The 5,660-nt window shown below is 46.9% G+C and overlaps 1 pseudogene; it reads left to right on the top strand.

The window, feature by feature from the left end:
- The first annotated feature begins 4,226 nt into the window (after positions 1–4,226).
- LOC116855490 lies at positions 4,227–5,295 on the top strand (annotated as a pseudogene).
- The last annotated feature ends 365 nt before the right edge of the window (positions 5,296–5,660 follow it).

Here is a 5,660-nt window from a genome sequence, read left to right as displayed (position 1 = left end):
GAGGATATGTTTCTTAAACTTCAGGCTTTAAATTTTGCAAACACATGATGATGCAGCAGATTGATTAGCCTGACACTATCCTGCTTACCCCCCTTTTCACAGTGCTGAGCTGGAAAGGTAGAAGTGACATGTCCCACTCCCTTTGAAGCCAGGCTTCTGCATGAAGGTTAGGCTCTGCCAGGAAGACAAGCTTGGGGAGAGACCTTGATTGGAAACTGGGTCACCCGAAGACAGAGGACCTTGTGAGGGACTTGACCCAGAGGGAGTGACATGGAGAGAGAAGCTTGGGGTGCAGGGCACCACTTTGCTGTCACAGTCCCTGCTGGAGCTGCTGTAGTTCTGGTGCCAGCAGCTCGGTGGTGGCTTTTATTTGGGAGTTTTCTCACCCCGCAGGGGCAGAGCCATTCTATTGTGCGTTTAGGTTTCCTGGAAGTTTCACGCTCCCAACCTTCGTGTGAACTGTCTGTGCTCTTAGGAAAAGACCCTTTTGATTCTCCTAGCTGGAGTGTGTTCTCCAGTCTGTTACGAACAGCCTTGATCCATACCATGCAAAGTACATGTTTCTAGGGAAACAAACCATAAGCTTTGTCCATTTTTCAACAGGTTTTGTTGTCCAGAAAAGGCAACCCATTTGTTGGCTTGGGGGTGGGGGTGTGGGGAATGGAGGTGGAACCCCTGAAAAGGAGCAGTAAGATCTATGAGGGAAGAGCTCAACAGGCCATTTAGAAGAGGATAAATCAGTAGGATCAACTGTTGCAGAGGAGTGAAATGTTGAAATTAGGCCACTGCACTTGGCAGTTTCAGGAGAGCAGAGGGGCAGAATTCTAATTGCCATAGTGAATTGAGAAGGGAGTGAATGATAAGAAAGTACAGGGAGTAGAGAATATTTTTGGAGGCAAACACATTGTGAAGTGAAGAACGGGGATGACAGATTGATATTCAGGAAGAAGGAAAGTTGTTTTTCTTTCCTTCCTTTCTTCTCTTTCTTTTAATCCATACATTCAAAATAAGGAGCCACTGGAGCAGAGAGATTGGAGATAAAAGGAAGAGGGAGTCACTGATAAAGCTCAGTCCCAGAGGAGAGCAGAGGGACAGGCATCCAGAGCAGAGGTCGTCCAGCTCACTGTGGACAGGAGGACATACTCCTTTGAGAATATTCCAGCAGCGATGGAGGTGCAGATCTGAGAAATCAGAAAGAAGTGTGGACTCTGGGCAGGCTGGCTTCTCTCTCTCAATGGAGGAGGAGGCAGGCCACCTGCTGACGGGAGCAGGGTCCTGACAGGGTCTGTGTATGAACCACGAAGGCCACTTCGGGACGTGGGAAAGACGCTGGGATGTGTCAGGCTTGGCCAACAGCAGGTGACAAAAAACCTTGCTCAAACCGAATGGAACAAAAAAGAAACGCCCGGTTCATGTGGTGAAAAGTCCAAGGACAGGGCTGCATCTAGGAGTTCAAACAATGCCATCAGAACTTGGTTTCTTTCCCTCTCTCTGTAAATGTTGGCTCCGGTTCTCAAATGGGACTGCCCAGTCCCTGATAATGGACTCCTCGTGCGATCAAGTCCAATAAAAAAGCAGAGGTTTCCTCCTGGAGGGGTGCCTGAATCGTTGCATGGGCCTGGACGAGACCCATCTGGGTCTTAACCCAATCAAGGGAGCCCGGGGCTTGAATTACTCTGATTGGCTAGCCCCAGGACACGTGACCTCCTCTGGTCCAATCATTGCAGCAAGGGAATTTCGGCGGAGCTGAAGAGCCAGCCCTAAAGACTGTGCGGGAACCAAGTTCAAACCAAATTTCCCTGAAGGGCAAAGAGGCAGGTGGGGAAAATCGCTGCAGGGGAGTCAAGGACAGTTAATGCAAACTACAGGCACTGGTTTAGGACAAGAAGGGCTCATATGCCAGGGAGGAATTTGGGATGACTGACCGTCTGAAGCAGCCCCGTGGGGACTCGGAAGGGGAAACAGTGAAATATGAATAAAAGGATTGTGAGGAGGGTCCTGAGGTTAGCACTAATACCTCTCTGAGTCCGTCAGCATCGTTATGAGACTTTCCCCCCCTTTTTTTTCTTTCCTTCTTTCTTTTTCTTTTCTTTCTTTCTCTCCTTTTTCTTTCTTTCTTTTCTTTTCTTTTTTTTTTTTTTTTTTTTAAGATTTTATTTATTTATTTGACAGAGAGATACACAGCGAGAGAGGGAACACAAGCAGGGGAAGCAGGAGAGGGAGAAGCAGGCTCCCCACCAAGCAGGGAGCCCAATGCGGGGCTCTGTCCCAGGACCCTGGAATCATGACCTGGGCCGAAGACAGACGCTTAACTGATTGAGCCCCCAAGCGACCCACTTTCCTTCTTTCCTTTCTTTACTTTTGCCTTGCCTTGCCTTGCCTTGCCTTGCCTTGCCTTGCCTTTCCTTTCCTTTCCTTTCCTTTCCTTTCCTTCCCTTTCCTTCCCTTTCCTCTTCCCTTCCTACCTTCCTTCCTCTCTCTCTCTCTTTCCCTCTCTCCCTCCTTTCTTTGTCTTTCTCTCTTTCCCACCTCCTCCCCCTCCTCCCTCTCTCTCTCTCTCCCTCCCTTCCTTCCTCCCTCCCTCCCTCTCTTTCTCCTTCCTTCCTATTTTTCCTTCTTTCCTATTTTTCCTTCCTTCCTTTCTTCCTTCCTTCCTTCCTTCCTTCCTTCCTTCCTTCCTTCCTTCCTTCCTTAGCAGCACTTGGTAGCCAGCCCCGCAATATATAGGGAGGAAGCAGAAATGCTAATAGAAATACACCCACTGCAGACAGAGGTATAATCAGGTTGCCGGGTGCTCCACATCAGTGCATGATTCATGGGAAATTCCTGGCTTGCCCTTGAATGCACTGGTTTAGGACATAGACAGACGGGAGAAGAGGAGCAGACCTGCGCGGCTTCCTGTGCAGGCAGATTTACTCTCGGGAAAAATGTAATGACATGCCTTGGAATGATTCCCCAAACAGCGGGGAACAAGGGAGGGATTGTGACATGTGTGCATTTTTGGATTTGATGTGTTCCTCTTAATCACATGTAGCTAAGCCAGCACTTAAAATAGCTGGGCCACCAGGGAACTGGCATGCCATTTGCACAAACTCGGCTTTGAGTGTTAATTTTAAGTTGCTCCCTTTAGGGTATTCTTAATAGCAGCGATGTCTCTCGATTCCTGAACTTATCCCCACCCACAGTCTCTATTTTTCTCATTCACTCCTTACAATAACGAAAATCTTCTCTAGCACAGATTTATAGTTGAGTCAAGAAACATTGAGCCTAGTGGTGAAATGGGACAATGAGGGTTCCCCAATAATCCCTGTAGGACGACTTTGAGAACAGACAGGGAATACATCAGAGTTTACGGATGGAGTTAAGTATGTATCATAGAAAGAGCAAGAGAGTGGAGTTTTATGTGGTTGCTAGTGTAATCTTTCTAGAACACAGCTCTGACAAGAGCCTGCCCTCTGCTCACTCTTTTTTTTTTTTTTCAAATTAGGTTTGCACAAACACTCTTAATACATACAGAATAAAGTTCAGAATCCTAGGCATGGTACTGTAGATCCTTCAACTTCTGTCCTCAAATTTTCCTTTCATTATTTTAATTTTGTATGTTTATTTTAATTTTTTAAAAGATTTTATTTATTTATCTGACAGACAGAGATCACAAATAGGCAGAGAGGCAGGCAGAGAGAGAGGGGGAAACAGGCTCCCTGCTGAGCAGAGAGCCGGATACGAGTTTCGATCCCAGGACCCTGAGACCATGACCTGAGCCAAAGGCAGAGGTTTTAACCCACTGAGCCACCCAGGCGCCCCTATATGTTTAAATAGTAAAAATTTCAATGCACAGAAAAGTTCAGAGAAGAGGATAATAGACACCCAATGCCCACAACAAAAATTAGACTGTTAATTAGTTTGCCGTATTTGTTTCACATCTTTGTGTAAAGAAAGTCTTAAACGGACAAGAAGGTGGCAGCGGTTAACTGAGGCCTTGAGCTCCTTGCAGGCAGGTCGCACTTGCTGGCTCAGTGGCTGCTTGCTGTGCCTGGCTTGGTCCTGGGTGGAGGCTGCCCTGGGATCCGGGTCCCTAGGCTGGGTGCCAGTAGCCAGAGCATTGTCCAGATGAGGGGCTACAGCTCTGAGATGAGGATGGGAGGCAGGTGCAGTACCTGGAAGAGGAGAAACAAGGAATTGTGGTGCTTGGAAAAAACAGAGCTTATGCCAAGAATTCATTCAGTAAAAATCTGATTAAAATGCCCTCAAAAGCTATAGATGCTTTAAAATCTGAAAAGAAAGTGAGGACAGTGGGGCACCTGGGCTGCTCAATTGGTTAAGCATCCAACTCTTGATTTCCGCTCAGGTCATGATCTCGGGGTTATGAGATCCAGCCCTGCTTGCGCTGCTGTATGTGGATCCTGTTTAAGATTATCTCTCTCTGGCGTGCCTGGGTGGCTCAGTTGTTTAAGCGGCTTCCTTTGGCTCAGGTCATGAGCCCAGGGTCCTGAGATGGAGCCCTGCATTGGGCTCCCTGCTCAGCGGGAAGCCTGCTTCTCCCTTTCCCACTCCCCCTGCTTGTGTTCCCTCTCTCGCTGTGTCTCTCTCTGTCAAATGAAAAAATAAATCTTAAAAAAAAAAAAAAAAAAGATTATCTCTCTCCCTCTCTAAGAATGAAAGATAGAAGGAAAGGAAGGAAGGCAGGAAAGAAGGAAGGAAGAGAGAGAAGGAAAGAGGGAAGGAAAGAAAGAGAGAGAGAGAGAGAGGGAGGGAGGAAGGAAGGGAGAAGGAGACAAATTGTGGACTGTTAAGTCAGGAGTAAAGTCCCAGAAATATTCTGTGCTGGTGTGGACCTGATGGAGAGTGAGAGCATCAGAATGAATCCCAGTGAATTTGGTCCTTTGTCTCCAAAATAAGAGCAGGGATTAATGAAATCGGTGGGTACCCAGTGACTGTCATGGGCTATTGGGATGTCCCTGGCCAAAAGTTCATCTTCTCTGCATGGGTACTTGGTGGTCAATAAGCCAAAGCAGTGGGCTTGATCAGCCATGTTCTCGAACAGAACCAGGAGGGGAACGCTGCCCACTGTAAGGCCTTGGACCTGTTGTGATGAAAGTGGCAAAATGAACAATTAGTCAAGGGGTGGAGGTTGATTTAGTAACAGGATTAGCCATAGAAGAAGCTTGTTACGCTCAGACTATTCCGACGAAAAACAGGCTGAAGGATCTTCTTGCTTTTAGGGGAAAAAGGCCTCCTCACTATAAAGGAGAACAGAAGAAACAGAAATCCTTAAAATGCCAGGGTAACAAATAAATGCACTTCTGGGAGCATCTTTCAGATGCACATATGCTTCAGCACCTGGAATCCCAATGACCAAAGAGAAGAGCCCATTATCTGTGTGGTGAATCAAGCATCTGGAGTGGACCCATATGTGTATTTTGTTCAAATGTGTATCATGTTATATTTATTCAGTTTTATAAAGCTAGTCATGTATACTGTCAAAAACAGATTCAAGATTCAGCCACATTTTTTAAAAAGATTTTATTTATTTATTTGACAGAGGCACAGTGAGAGAGGGAACACGAACAGGGGGAGTGGGAGAGGGAGAAGCAGGCTTCCCACTGAGCGGGGAGCCTGATGTGGGGCTCAATCCCAGGAGCCTGGGATCATGACCTGAG

The sequence above is a fragment of the Lontra canadensis genome, unplaced genomic scaffold (assembly GCF_010015895.1).
Source record: "Lontra canadensis isolate GAN:19392208 unplaced genomic scaffold, GSC_riverotter_1.0 scaffold103, whole genome shotgun sequence".
Taxonomy (NCBI): domain Eukaryota; kingdom Metazoa; phylum Chordata; class Mammalia; order Carnivora; family Mustelidae; genus Lontra; species Lontra canadensis.
Note: the sequence above shows the minus strand (reverse complement) of the source record. Positions and strands in the feature narration are given on the sequence as shown.